We start from the raw sequence: 15630 nt of genomic DNA, 5'->3' as shown, positions 1-15630 counted from the left end.
GCTCGTACAGCAAAGGGTCGGCAATGTCTGCTGCCCGGTTGTTTGCGGGCCTTAGAGGCCCCTCTGTCCTCCAGGACGGGAGGACTCTGAGCCAGACTTGTGGAGCTGGCCCTGCTGCCTGCCTGGTGGGGGCTGCTGGCTGGGACAGGGCCAGGGCCACGACTGGGCCAAGCTATTTCTGAGCAGGACCTGGGAGGATGCAGCTGGTGTTTCTGCTGTTGACGGTGTCAGCATGCCAGTGGAGTCCCTCCAGATCCAATGAGCTCTTTCATATCAAGACAAACTGCCATTAAGGCCAGTAATCATTGTGTAACCCGGGGCCAATGCCTTGGCCGAGGACATACAAGGACAAAAGGGTTTTACTTTGGCAAGATTTTTTATTTCTGATATACCGAGCCAATACTGGGCTTTACACAAAAGTAATTATTGCTCTGTCAATGCAGCCGTCTATTGAGGAGGTAAAGTTAAAGTCATGACTTTCCCTAAAAAACGTCAGTGCAACAATAACTGTCTAACTGTGCCTCTAACAGCTGCAATGCAACATGATAATTACAGAATGAATTGTGTACAAAACAGTGATTTTTGCAATTTGTTTTAATTGTATGACCCTAAAATTACTCAAAATTAATATCTAAAGTCATAATAACACATCATTAGCCAAATAATCTTCAAAGGCTATTCTTGACCTTGGATACTACAGTTGAGAAAACATCACAAGCTTTATTTCATATCCAGGATTTCTCACACATTCTTTTATTTGTGGCAGCTCCCCATGATTAAAACATCTGCTGTCATGAATTGATTTTTATTTTTGGAGTTGGACCATCATTAAAAGCGTATAGACCTGCCAAAACCTCCGAATTAGAAGAGGGAACACAAAATGGATAATTTGCTATTGGGAAACACTGATATCACAAGATCATCAGCAAAAGGAGTGTACCCCATTGTCACAGACATATAGATGCTCAAATTTTCATTTTTATGCCTCTGCAATCCAGATAGCCGAGGCCCAAGACATTATGTTTGTGGATTTCCATCTGTCCGTCCGGTTCTTTCTTATAAAAGCGATATCTCAAAAATACCTTGAGAGATTTTTTTCAAATTTGGCAAACACCTTCACTTAGAAACAACAATGAGCTCATTAAAATTTGGTGTTGAAATGATGAGATCACTGTGACCTTGCATCTATCTAATTTTTGTGAATGCAGTGTTTGAAGATGGCTTCGAGGGTGTTTCCTCATATTTTGCACAAATGTCCACTTTGACTCAAGAATGTACTGAGCTCATGGTGACCTCGTAAAGCATGTTTTTGTGCCTAACCCAAGAATTCATGCTTTCAATTTTCACACAAATGTCTAATAGCATGTAATGATGAAGTTGTGACATTTTAAATCCATATTTTCTGGCCTATACTCAATGTGTAAGTCAGGAACAGAAGAGGAGAAATTTGGTCAGATGCTGAAGAGTGTAGTAGATGTAAACTGTCAGTGCAACTTTACTGATGCGTGGAGACATACAACAGTGTGGTGGTATTTCTAGTTATCTTAAACATTGTCAGGAGTAACATGATGATGGTCGAAATCTCCAGAACCAGGTCAAGAATATGCTTACATTGTTGCGAATGAAAATGTTTTGGTTACTGTAAGTGGCCTATTGATTATTAGATTCTTGTAAAGAAGAAAAAACTATACAGGATAGAGGATGACCTTTGAATGCTGGATAAAGAGAGATCACCACAGGGTGCTACAGTATGTGACTCACCAGTGGAAACAGTCATGCTGTCTTTTTTTGGTTTTTGGAGGAGACTCGATCAGTCTGAATCCACTCAACAGTGTGATAAGAAAGAAATACATCATACACCATATGCTGAGATTGATTTTAGTTTATGTACAAGAAGTCAAGATGTGTACAAGAAGGAAAAAACCCACTCACTGTGACAAAGGTTTCTAATCCCCAGAACGCTTAATTACAGTTTAATTTAAGTACCTTCTCATGTGCTGTGAGTACAGTTTACAGTATTACGTGCTTGAAAATCCTTATAGCTGCTGAGTAACAGATCAGCTCATACATCATGTAGACTGTATTCATGTTTTCATGGGAAAACTCAAGACAGTGAGCTCTATTCATTGTGCAGCCTGTCGGTTCCTGGCTGACCTTTGAGTGCAGCTGGACGCCGCTTTTATTCTGCTCTCCTGTGCAGCCAGTAGAGGACCTGTTTTGCTACCTGAGGCAGCTAAAAATGGCATTATCAACCATTTTCCATATTCATGAATCCTGTGTCACGTGACCGCTTTGCTGGCAAGTCTTCTCAGCCGCTTCATTTCCTCCTTTGAATGTGAAGCCTTTATATAAGATTGAGGGTTTAATGACATTTTTATTCAAATTTAATGGAGTAATAGTTCATCAATTACAAGTATTCCAATTATAATTTACATAATAAATCAGCCCATATGCACATCTGAATCACACAACATCAGCAGTGTTGAATTACAGGTTTGACTTTGTCTCACCATTAGGGCTGGGTCATAAAAAGAAGACAATAATTATCTGTAGTTATAGTGATAGTGATATAATAAATGTTCGATAAATCCGCCATATAATTAAACCATGCATACACCTGTAGAAGGGGGTGGTAATGCACCAGTCACCACCCTCCATTAACCAGAAAAAGAAGACCGACCGACCATCCACCTTATTATTTTGTTTCAAATTGTTTTGAATCTACCGCAGATGTGTGAAATGTTCTGCTGTTTGGCAAATGTTGTCATGTAATTACGATAAATAACAATTTAAACACAAATAACAGTATGATTTCCTTCAGCTTTCACTTAGAGGGAAAGTCAGATTTGACTTTTTTAGTAGATATCTATTGATATCGACCAATTTGAAAATTTTATATATCGCAATGACATTTTTAGCCATTTCGCCCAGCCCTATACAACTCCTCCATTGGTTCTGAGGTCAGTTTGACAACATATTCAATCACCCTAATGAAAGATTGTCCTTGCAGGTGTTTGTGTGGCGTTTGTGTTGACAGGCTCAGCCTTTCTCCGGGGAAATCATCTCCCGTTCATGGACAGATTCTTGTAGGATGTTGTGTTTGTGCATGCATGTGTGTGTGTTTTTGTATTTGCTCATGTGCAAGGGCAGATCATGGCTTACTACAAAGTGACAAACATACTACGCGCGCACACACACACACACACCGACATGCACCCAGGGATCTCAACATCCTTGGGGATTTTTTTGACGTGTCCTTGAAGGTGACAGGCGCCCAGAGGGGCTGCGAAACACAAACAGGGCATGTTAATACGTGTAGAAAGGGTCATCTTAGGTTACACGCCGTTGCCCAACATCCTTGGCGTCTCCCCACTACCCAGCCAATCACAGCCAAGGACTCAGTGATGCAGTGCCCCTCTTACTGGAGGGATTCCTAGGAACTGCGCGTGACGATACTGGCTTAAACAGCCCAGAGTGTCTCCTGTCTCTCTCTCACACCTCCTCCTCCCTTTCTCAGCCCTCGGGTTTCTTTCTCCCAGCCGTACACGAGGTGCAGCCGCCGCTTGTGTTTGAACAGAAGATGATCTAGCGCCATCCTCACTGCTCCCACAAGACTGGCTATATAGACGGCAGACAGAGTCATCATCCAGCCCTCTTTCTCTCCTCCTCCCTTTCTCCTCCAAACCAAGCTCCACCTCACTTTCCCTCCTTCTTTCTCTCCCTCTACCTCTCTTTCTCTCACACACAACACACATACACACACTCTCTCTCCAAGACTCCCTTCTCCTACTCTAGATGAGCGTGCCTCCTTGTCAGGGCGAGCAGATTTGGAGCTGAAGGTGTTGCCAGGTAAGAGCGCACATTTCGTCTTTGGGTAACCCCAGAAGTTACAAAGAAATGGGGTGTTCCTTGGTTGTTTTTGTAGTGGTGTGTGTGTTGATGTATCGGTGTCTAGGTGACATAATCAGGAAGGGTGGGTGCTTTGAGGGTGCCACAGGGGAAGTACACTTTGCTACAACTCCCTCTCCTTGTCGTGACACAGTTTTTTGGCGCCCATTTTCGACGCGCCTTTTGTCGCCATGTGCGCTGAAATGTGTTTGAAGTGCTGTAGGTGCAGGGTGGAGCGCTGTACAGCTGGCGATATCTGATCAACATATAGAGCATGTCTCTGGTTGCGAGGGGAGACCACGGTGTGGATGTGTGGGCGGATGGAGAGACGAGGAGTAGGAACGGAGGGGAGGGGAATGGAGACGGAAGACGAGCAGCTGCTTTCATCCCATGGAAGCTAATCCCTCCGTTTGTTCACCTCTCTCCATCAGATAAAATGGGCCGGCTGTGGCTCTGGTGCCCCGTCTTTTATTTTTTTCTCTCTCTCCACTCTCCACCATCCTTCAATTGTGATGGGTTTATCTTGGGCAGGGAGGAAAGAGGCAAGCTATTGATTCGGAAATGAGCTGTAATGCTATTTGAAAAAGGGGAAAAAGACATCCTTCTCTGTCTGTGACTTTTCTTCTGCACGCTTTTGTTCCTTTTGCTGATAATCTATTCTACAAACTCACCAGTGATAACGAATTCCTGCAATCTTTAAAGCTTATACAGTGAGCTGATACAATTTGAAAAGCCACTTGAGTTGCATATGGCATAATAAATCTGCTGTTTTTGTGATTGGTGGGAACCCCCTGCGCTGTAAAGGAGGCTTATCACCTTCCACAGGTTCACTGATGGATTGCCGAATGGCTACTGCACATGTAAAGGAACGGCTCCTGGCTCTTGGCAAACATGTCAAGCATATCCGTGGTGATTGTAGCATGGCTTCGCTGACAAATACAGTATTGTCAAAAGACTGGGGCGGCCTATCACCTCTCGCCTGCTCCCGGATTACCTAATATCTCAGGAGGCAGGTTCAGCTAGTGCAACAGGAGAGAAAGAGGAAGGGAGAGGAGTGGGTTTGGGGGGTTGCTCAGGTGTTGCTGTTTAGCCGTAGAATACATTAGCCAGGAAGCCCCAGTGTCAAGCTGTTACCAGGTGACAGAGAGAGTGAGAGCGAGACTGTGCTTTCCACACCCAAATCTAAATGACCCCTCAGCTCATTTCCCAAGGCAGAGCTTATGTTTACATACTCTCTGGGAGCTTCTGCAGATGCTCCATTTCATAAGCACTAACTGAATCAGACAGGCTGAGGCTGTGTCTGCACTGATGGATGCAGCGTGGACTGTTGGCTGGCAATTGCTTTTTGAAACACAGAGGATGTAGGACATAGAGGATGTTTTTCATGTTCTGGGGGTTTCAGGCAGCCTTGACAAAGTGTCGTCAGGAATTTTTGGAAATTGTGTGATATGCGTTTGAGGGCATGATTAAGGCTGTTTGACTCAGAATTACTTAGTTGAGTCAAATCTGACTGTTCAATACATGACTTGATTGATGATTTGTTCCCTTTTCTTCGTACAGAATTTAAAAGTTTGAATGTAGTTTGGCTGGACATTCAGGGTGCAAAGTTCACATAATGTAGAGGGTTCCTGCAGATTTTTTTTAAAAAAGTGGTAAAAGGCATTGAATTAATTAATTTAAAATTAGGGCACTAATTGGCATTAATATATTTTAAATTATATTTTAAAAGATGTCAAGACAGGGGAGGTAAATTTTATTAATTTTATTCTGAGTGACATTAAAAAACTCTAACTTACCATGAAGCTATAGGAACCCTGATATTATAAACAAGCCCACAGAGGAAATGTGTGCTAACTATGCTAACGACTGATTGGAAATGAGCAACATTTGTTGTCAACACTAGATATTAAACTAAAACTATAGACTGTATCGTATTAAGTTGCTGTGAGCTGTAAATTCACCACCTCCAAGCAGAAGGCACAAGTTCGTTATCACGGAGCTGTACAAAGCCTCTCTTCCTCTGCAGCTGCCTCTGTTTCATTCAGACTTACCGCGGCTCTGGGTCTGCAGCTTCCTGTACCAGAGAGTTGCGTAAACAGGGACGAGCGCTGTTGGCCTGTCCAGAATACTGTTTTTGGGGCTTTGATTCTATAGTGAAAATAACCTGCAAATATTCAAAGCTTCAACAGGACCACCTAAACCCGTCCCTACTTTGGTAGGACTTAAGGGCAGTCCACACCTACAAAGATAACTATAACTATAACTATATTTATAACTAAAACTATAAAAAGATTTATAAAACTATAAATATCGTTCCAACTCAAGAGGATGTCGGAGTCCATACTACAACTATAATGACAACATGTGTTGTGTTGTGTTGTTGTGACAACATAATGTTATTTAGACATCACATCCAACATAAATCCTAACATAAAATTTGGACCACAAAATGTATAGGGTGTGCTCGGCGCCACTGTTTACAGATCGTTATTTTTCATCAGTATGGATGCTCACATCGTTATGGTTAAAGTTATGGTTGTAGTGCTTGGTGTGGATGGCCCTTTAGTGTTGTGAGACAGAGCATGGAGAGAAGAGAAGTCTGAAGGTGGACCATTGCACTCAATGTTTCTGTAACTTATTAATAACCCGAACACAGTGGGTCCAGCCGCATCAGTAGATGTAAAGCAAACGCTTCACTACAGTTTCCAGACGCAGATAACGGTCCACATTTTGTCTCGCCTTTTCCTTTTCCTTTTCATAGGCAAGTTCTGTGAGTACAAAAAAGGAAGCATTCGAATACTGTTCAGGATGCCAATTACCATTGAAAGATTGAAGCTTCAAAGCTTCAAAACATTCAGCTCAGCCCTAAAGCACACTCTGCAGCTAAATTTGGGGACCAGAACATCTTACAAAAATACACTGTACACTTTGCCAAACAAACGAAAAACAAATGCTTGACTTGAAAAATCTCAGACTGAAGGGTCTTTGGCTTTTATGGGGCGGCCCTTGTCACAATGAAGTTTTAGAGATCTCTTCTTTTGGCTGTAAAATCTCAGTACAGCATCCTCTGATTGTATTTACACCAAGCTGGAGAGGGCGGGGGGAGTTGTTGACTCCCAAACTTAATCAAGTGGCCAGTCAGCTGTCGCTGGGGGCATTGTCATGTTTTATCAGGCTTGTTAAAGAGCTATTAATGAGAAGTACAGGCCCAGCGTCCTGAGCCTGATGTCCGGGCCACGCTAACCTTTTGTCTGGTTATCTTGAGTGAACTTTTCAAAAAGCCAAAGGCAAAGATAAAAGGGCATCTGCCAGGATTGCTTTGTATTTGTCTGAGGCCTCTCACTTATGATCAGTTTATTAGAAGATGGAGGGAAATGAGGGGACAGGAAGTGGAGCCAGGGCAAAAGGGAAGTGTAACCAAAGCAGCAGGGCAGCAAAAATAATGAGGCGGGTGTTTGTTTCTGCTCTGAATTGCGATGCAAATGGATGCTATAAATAGCGTCTCTCTTATGATTTGACCTTGGGTGGCCATTTGGTAGTGGGCGCCTGTGAGGAGGGATGTGACCAGATCAGTGACACTGTCATCACAGAGAGCGATTCATGCTGGTGGAGATGGATGCCCCTGGACTAGTCTTTCTGCTTTTCATGCTGACTTGTTTTCCATGCCCAAAAATCTCCCTATAACCATTTTCTCATCCTAATACTATCATAATTAATCCTTTGAAACCTGAGCTAATTGTCTTGATTTCTTTATACAACATACAAAGACGGCAATGAAAATCATTTTTTAATAATTTTCTAATGTGTAGATTTTCAATTATTAAGGTAATTTGAGGGTTTTTACACATAAGGTGATGGAATTGCAGAATTTTTTTTTTGTCCTCCAGATAGACTGTAAATTTTAGTTTAAAAATGTTGTAAACAACAGTTTTGCAGTTGAATTACAACGGTTTTTAATTGTAAAATTTACAAGTTGTTTTGTAAAGTTGTTTACATCTTCTCTGTTTTTACAGAATTATTCTGGCAACCACAGCTGCCAGTATATTTCCGTAAAAACAACTTTTTTTTTTTTTTTTTACAGTGACAGTAATTACCTGGGGAAAGTGTCTGTAACATAGTTTTAATATGTAACTATGATAAATATAAATATATTTTTCCCTAGTGAAATAATGAGGTCTTCTGGAGTTTATTATTGATTGACTATTAATTACAGTCCAGTCACGATCACTGTGCCACTGCTACAGTAGGTCAAATATATTGATTGAACACTGTTAAGAAAATATAATGCTGCTCAACTAATGTTGTATGCAATCCAACTAACCTTGAAATGAGAACGAGCCAAAGACACCACAGTCAATCAAAGATCAATGTGTCACGCAAATTTTAAACTGCATATGTTCAGTTGCAGAAAGAGTGAAGCTGCACGACAAAAACTGATAAGAACGACACTAAAAGTGCATCAGCATCACTTCTCAAATTCTATCATTAAGTATGAAATCTAGCTGAATAACTTGCAGTGTTTCCATTTCTCCAAATTAACATGGCTGCACACAAATTTCTATTAACTATGTTTGTTTTCTTCATGGAAATGAAATACTGAACACCGCCCGTTAGCAAGTCAGCATGGCATTACTTAGAGAGATCATTTTCTACAATGTTGCCTAGGAAATTACCCACGCCCTCAGCGTATGTTCATAGAATATACACTTATGTTTTTATATGCCCTCTAAATCTCTCCTCATGCTTGCAAATCTGCAGTATCTTATCCTGAGAGTTGAGTTTGGCCAAATAGTTTGCTTTCTGAGATCAAAACAAGTTGGATTGTTGAGAATATTTCACACTCAGACTTATCGGTCGAACTCAATTAAATAAACTAAATTAAAGAAAGCAAAATAATTTACTTGAATTGATTTTCCAGACAGTGACAGCATATTATTTTCATCCTGGACCCAGACATTTCAATCATACTGATCATTTCTGGACATAATCGTATTAAGTGTTTCATGAGGAAGCTTCTTCAGCACACTTTAGGGAGAATTTAGATCGATTTTTTTTTTTTTTTTTTTTGCAGTGTCTTCTGGAGTATTTTGAGCAGATATTTTCCACTTGTCAAAATGCAAAGGGAGTTTTGGATCACTAACATTTTTACCATTAGCAATTTTTTGGATGGTTCTTACGAATTGCTCATTGCCTTTTTTCAATGTTCTTTGAGAAATCAAACCAATTTGCTCAGAGTCCAAGGTTTACATACTCGGAAAAAGCATCTGAATGCAACACAAGAAAAGTCATGTCAGTCCAGATTTTAAAGGGTTAAGTTGGTATTATTTTGTTTTTGCAACAACCAAAGCAAGATCATTCAGTCCAAAAGGTGTCATCAAAATTTAAAAATGCATCTCATAAATGTCAGATTAAGTTCTCTCAGCTAACTCCATCCTGCAGCGTATTCGACAGTGTATCACATGGTGTAAAGCTGCTGAATTGGACAGAGCATGACTGGGACCTTTCCTCACAATATAAAAAAGCTTATAAGGGTGTTTTCATTTGTGTAGAAGAACCGAAGCATTGTTCGGTGTGTGACAAAAGCCTATTCTTCCAGCTGTATGCGACTGCATTTAAATTCATATTTATCAGCTGCAGCTCAGTCAAAACAGTTGCCGTTAAGTCGCAGGGAGTTGGGGAGGATCAGCCCTGGAGCCTGAACAATGTCTAATGAAGCCAGTCAAAAACAAGTCTGTGTCGGATATGTCTGCCTCCACTTGCAGATTCAACAACAGTCTGCTTAATTAAATGCACATAAGTGAATGGCTTCAGAGAAGTCAGAGTAAATAAATGTTACACTGACTTTACTTAGATTTCTCTTGCTAAGAAAAACCCTTTTACATTTAAACTTCTTTCAAAAACACTGGAAAAACATAATGACAACTTGACAAGAAGGGTTCTGTAAACTGCAAAAAAAAAAAAAGGAAAAATGACAAGGGAATGATCTGAAAATTTGCTTGAGGGGAGATTATTAGATATTTGAAAAATAAATAAATAAAAAAATGTCTAAGAAAATTGTATTTATAATTGTCTTGATATTATATTTAAAATTATGTTGCAGAAAAAAATATTATTTTGTAGCACTTTCTTGTCCTCTTTGTCTTTTTTTTGGCCTATTTTCTGTTATTTTCTTGTAAGTCTTTACTAATTTCCTACTAATATTTGGTTCATTTCTTGTTAAATTGCTCATTACTTTTCTCCTATATTTTAGAAAGAAATCAAGCTTATTTACTCAGTTTTTACTGCCTGTCATAAATGCATTGTTGCCTGTACAAAGTGTATTTAAGAAGGCTTTATTCCATGGCTTTGTCATGACTGTCTGCCAGAGAGATTTTCATTTATCTTGGGTGTTCATGTATAGTGACAGTGGCGGAGGGGAGGTGTTTCATTGTGATAGGTAAGAACGAGAAAATTATTTTATAGCGAAACTTCCAGTCTGAGAGCTGTAATTTTGAAATCTCCTTTAGGGGGAAATTGCTTTTGCCCTCCTACAATTTTTTAATATCCTGATTCATACTTAGGGCTGGTAAAACGCATCACCTACCTATAGCATTTCTCCTGCTGCTGCCCGAAGGTGCTTTGTGGGGAAGTTATTAGAGATTAATACCATCTGGGTGTGTGGGATTGCTGAGGGACAGAAGCCCTGCCCCGTCTGCTCCATGTCTGTCCTCCTGAGCCCCCAGCCTCGCCTCTACATAGTGGGCGAAACATCCCCTTTGCCTAATGAAAGAGTGTATTAATTATTACTGAAGGGCACGCAGCATAAAAAAGAGGCCCCGGAGGACATTTTCAATGTTTCATGAATGTAATAAGGTGTTTAAAAAAAATAAAAAGGCCATCCTTCTCTTACCGTGCTTACCTGAAACACTCATGCACATCCCCCTCAGCACTAACGACACATGGGGGCATCCCATGATGCACCTGCTCAACATGCTGATATCAAGGCAGCTGCCTGGTCTCACGCTAAGGGCGATAAAATACTTGCTTACGCTTGGGCAGTGTCCCCCGCTGCACAGTGACCATTCTGGGTACCGTTAAGCATCTGCGTGCTTTTCACGAAGTCCGATGTTTATCCATCCGTACCATTAATAAATGCTCAGAGCAATGGATACATTGAGTTTGTGGGAGCGTAGATGGTTACGGTGGGTCCATCAAATATCGGACTTAAATCCATAGACTGGTTTTTGAGACCAACAAATGGCTCATTGCTGTGTTTGTACCACTCAAAGCCAGGCACTCTCTGACGCCACACAGCTACCATCCCATATACACCCATATACATGTTTTATGGCGGCATCTACAATCTTTTCCTAACTATAACCAACTAGATTTGTTGCTAAACCCAACCGCTGTGCCTTAACTGCCATGTTTGTGCCACTCAAAGAGAGGTGTTTTTTTTTTTTTTGCCATCCTTTCGTAACCCCTTGTGACCTGGATCGACATCAGTTTTCTAACCTGTGGAGCCTGTGAAAATTGGTTTGATTTCTTTTGAAAAGATGTACTGAGCAACTTGGCAAGAGATGTCCGGAAAATTGAAAAAAAAGAATTAAACCCAATTTGCTCAGGTTTTAATAACCAATTAGTTTTGTTGCCTAAAACTAACCACCAACCCCCTCTTACTGCTGTGTTTGTGCCACTCAGTGCTGACTGTTCTATTAGCAACATCCACAACCTTTGCTCACCTAAATCAAGTAGTTTAGACCTCACCGCCAACTCTTTCTTTACACCGCATGCCTCTAAAAGCCTGGTGTTGTTTTGTGACATCTGCAATCTTTTTTTTTTTTTTTTAACCAAAGGTAGTTTTAATGCCTAAACTTAACAGCTGATCATCTATCGTTGTGTTTGTGCCACTCAAAGTTGGGTGTTCTTTAAGCGACATCTGCAGTCTTTTCCTAACCACCCCCAAGTAGTTTTGTTACTCACATCTAGCCGCTGAGCTGCTCCATGAATAAATAGTTTTGTTGCCTAAACTTAACTGCTGACACCTTCTGCGTCAAGATACTGTGCAAAAGGCTGCCTTCAGTGTCATTTTAGTCACGCCTGGAGCCTCTGCCCAAGCAGCAGCACATGAAAAGAAGGATGAGATCATGTTGAAGGTGCTGACTTGGTAGAAAAGAAAATAGAGGAGGGAGTGGCACCTCACCTCCTGGGTAAAGTCAGTAATAACCTAACCAACTGCTGTTCTTTGTGTAATTGTGTTTTTGGCTCATATTGTTCAGTTTTTTTGTCTGAAATGATTAGATTAGAGGTGCTCCGCTATGGTCCCCTGTTGATTTAGCCACTCTGTATTGAGTGTTAAGTGTCAGCATGGAGATGAGCCTGGAATCCAAATTACTAATGTCCTTTCTTCAGCCTATCCAATTCATGAGTAAAACAGCTGCCACATTTGGTGTAAATTAGGTAATGTGGACCGAGTGTCACAAAGTCGAATGCATCAATTTAAGCGAAATGACACATTTGTAACTTGAGCATCATGCTGAGTCTTATCTGAGGCAGAAAAGGCTAATTGTGTTTTTTACAGCTTGTACGAGCTCACAATTCCCCAGAGGCTCCTTCAGTGTCCCCAGAATATGTCAGCACAACGAGGGGAAACAGAAAAAGCTGTGTCCAATAAGTTGCCTCTTGGCTCTGCTTACAGTTTACTCGCTGCTCCTGGGCGCCCTCGAAGGATGTATGAGTCATAAAGTAACACGACACCCCAGCAGTGTGTGAGATACAGTGCCAAGATGGGATAAAAAAAAAGCAATTAAAATCAGTGTCACTCTGCGCCGCCCTGTCCGTGACACAAATGACCTTGGTGGATTTTTAAACTTGCGTCGCATAATTTAACATGCTGGAAAGCAGGAATGGTTGTCACAGAACTTATTGCCTCTCTTATTGTCCCTGTCAACTGAGTTTACAGTGAACTGAAGAGAGTCTTGCTGGGTCTCATGCAAGTAACAATATATGAACAGATGTTCTCTTATTTTTGCTCATATCCATGATTTGTTCTTATTTTTTAAGTACCCTTTGATTTTTGAGATTCACTAATTATTTTTTCTCCTAGGTAAGACAACCTTTTGAAAAGTTCATCATTGAGCAACCCAAGTAGATTTGGATACTTAAGAACATTTGGTGCATCTGTAGTTGACTGCTCTTATTTTTCCCTTACCAGAAAATTAAGAGAAAAATAAGAGAAATATAAGAGTGTACTGCTGCATGGGGCCCATTAGTGTATCGTAATCAAGCTCGTTTCATGCTTATTAAAATGACTGTGGATGGATTAAAAAAGAGGTAAATGAACATAAAATCAGCATAATGTTTTCAAGTGACCCTGCTGTGAAGATGATTTAATTCTTCTCTCTAATACAGCAAGGCAGGAGGGGTCATTAGCTGTTCAACCAGTGAGTCCTTGTGTCCCTGTCGGACAAGAACCCCCCCTCCGACAGTGTGGCTCGGAGCTGCTGTGGGAAAGGGATTACGAGGGAGTGATAAGGAAAAAGGCATCCCTCCCTCTCACCCTACCTTTCCTCATCTCTGCCCCGACGATTCTCCATTACTGTTTGTCGAGCAGCATGTGTGCCCTCCGCCGCCGACCGCTGAGATTCGCCTCTGATGCAAACATCCTTGTTTGTCGCCATGGCAACCAAGTCTCCTGCCTGCTGTAGGTTGTCATGCCAGCCGCCTCCCCCATGCTCTTCCTCGCCCATTAAGCACTGTACTGTACATGACACGTGCGAGCGGTGTACATTGCTCCATCTGTCTGGTATTCTCCATAAGCTGCTCTCATTACCGCTGTCCCCGCTCCTTCATGAGGGGGTCCCCTTTTTAAGCAAACGTTGCTCGGTATCACAACTACAGGAATGTTTTCACTCAAGAGAACTGCCAACCGGCACAGCCAGAGCAAATTGCCGGAATAATAGCATGACCAGCAAAAGCCCACAGCTCAAAAGACGGGGGAAATATAACAGCAAGTGGCCTCAATTTTCACTCTTCTTGTTTACACTACGAACCAATTCATCCTTGAGAAATGGAGCACTCTTGACATGTTTGGGGCTCCTGTGAAGGATGATGCAAATGGGGAGGCATATAGGGTCCGTGCTGTGTTGAGTTCGTTCTGAAAGCAGAGGCTCTTGGGGGGGTAGACAGCGGCCTTTCTTCCCAAACATGTCCACCCAGTCAGACGAAAAAACACTCATTACCACAGCGCCACGGGGCCAGCCCGGCCCACTTGGGGATAATAACTAGGCATCTGCTTAAATTTGATATAATGCTGGCATACTGGGTAGTCTGGGGTCTGCGACTGTGGCAGAAATTATTGTGGTCTCTTTAACTGTTTGACTTCCTGCACTTAACCGTTTGAAACTGGGAGCGACATCACTTTTCTTGCATTCGATATTAAGTATTTAAACCTTTGAAATCTGAGCAGATTGGTTTGCTTTCTTTTGAAAACATGGGGAAAAAAGGAACTGAGCAACGTGGCAAGAACTGTTAAATCATTTTTTAAAAAGATAGAGAATAATGTCTGGAAAAGACATGGAATATCACAATCACATTTTCCAGACCTGGAAAAGTCATGAATTTAGTTAAATGGAAAATCAAATGAATTAAATGTATTTAAACTTTTAATAATAAGTTTTTTCTTCTTTTTTTATACTTTTTTCTTTTTCTTTTAGTTCTTCTTAAGTCAAATTTCAAAGGGTTAAGCATTTGAAGTAAGCACAGCTCCATTATTCCCACCAGAGTGTTTAATGGGATCTTTACTTTACTGTCTTTACTGCCTTAGGGTAAACTTTAAAATATTTTGTGAGGATGATTGCCCATATTTACAGCTCTGTAGAGAACCGAGAGCTTAGACTATCATGATAATGAGTGACTTTTTCCCCCTCTGATAGGTTGGGCTTGAGGCTCAAGGAGCCATTTTTTGCTGGTGGTGAAATTTCAGAGATTACATTTGCTGTTCCTTATCTCCTAAATTAACTCATTACCTTGACATCCTGCTTTCTATCCCTGGGAACAGATTGGCCTTGAATTTCTAATGAAACATGGCTGTCCCCTCACGTCCCATATGCACAGCGAGATTCAGCTCAGGTCTTTAGCTCAGAGGCTGGTACTTGCCATTGATTTTGACTCCAGCGGCCGGATGAATAACCTTGAGGAGGGGGGCGAAAAAATGAGAAAGAAGGGAAAACGAGAAGTGGGGCAAAAATAGAAAGCCTCTCATGTCTGTCTGTGCCTCTGAAATGGAATTCTATCAAAACGGCAGCGTGATTTTTTGTTTCTTAGCATGGCGGCAAAATCATCAAAACTCTCCTGAAAGATTGGTCCAGTGTCGCACAATTACACACGTACCAAAGCATGAAAATGTGCAAACAAACAAACAAAAAAACACTTTAATTTCTGCATGAGAGACTTCTTACAACAATATCTGATAGATGAGCAATTTTTTTTTCTCCTTTTGTTCTATAATCGGGCATAACTGTGTTAAGAAGAAATGATCCAAAAAATTGGCACGAAATTAGTACAAATTACAAGAAAATTACTAAACAAAACTAAATAAACAGCTAGTTTATTTTTAAAGTGAAGGAATTTAAAAATGAATCGACCTGTGTGTACAAAGTATAAAAATTCTGTAAAATAATTTAAGATATTTAATATATAAAAAGTTTTTTCTAAAACAACTAATTTCTTGCAATTTGTGGCACATTTTTCCCCAAGTTGCTT

At 40.9% G+C, this 15630-nt stretch overlaps 1 protein-coding gene across 6 annotated transcripts in view; it reads left to right on the top strand.

The window, feature by feature from the left end:
* The first annotated feature begins 3523 nt into the window (after positions 1-3523).
* syt1a (synaptotagmin Ia) overlaps positions 3524-15630 on the top strand; it is a 207675-nt gene continuing 195568 nt past the window's right edge. For all 6 annotated transcript variants that reach the window (XM_042511372.2, XM_088072566.1, XM_042511373.2 and 3 more), the window contains exon 1: positions 3524-3849. The gene's annotated coding sequence lies outside the window, so the exon portion shown is untranslated. The remainder of the gene's footprint in view (positions 3850-15630) is intronic.

The sequence above is a fragment of the Plectropomus leopardus genome, chromosome 22 (assembly GCF_026936395.1).
Source record: "Plectropomus leopardus strain MGB_pleo_1.0 chromosome 22, ASM2693639v1, whole genome shotgun sequence".
Taxonomy (NCBI): domain Eukaryota; kingdom Metazoa; phylum Chordata; class Actinopteri; order Perciformes; family Serranidae; genus Plectropomus; species Plectropomus leopardus.
This window is presented reverse-complemented; position numbering and strand designations above follow the sequence as displayed.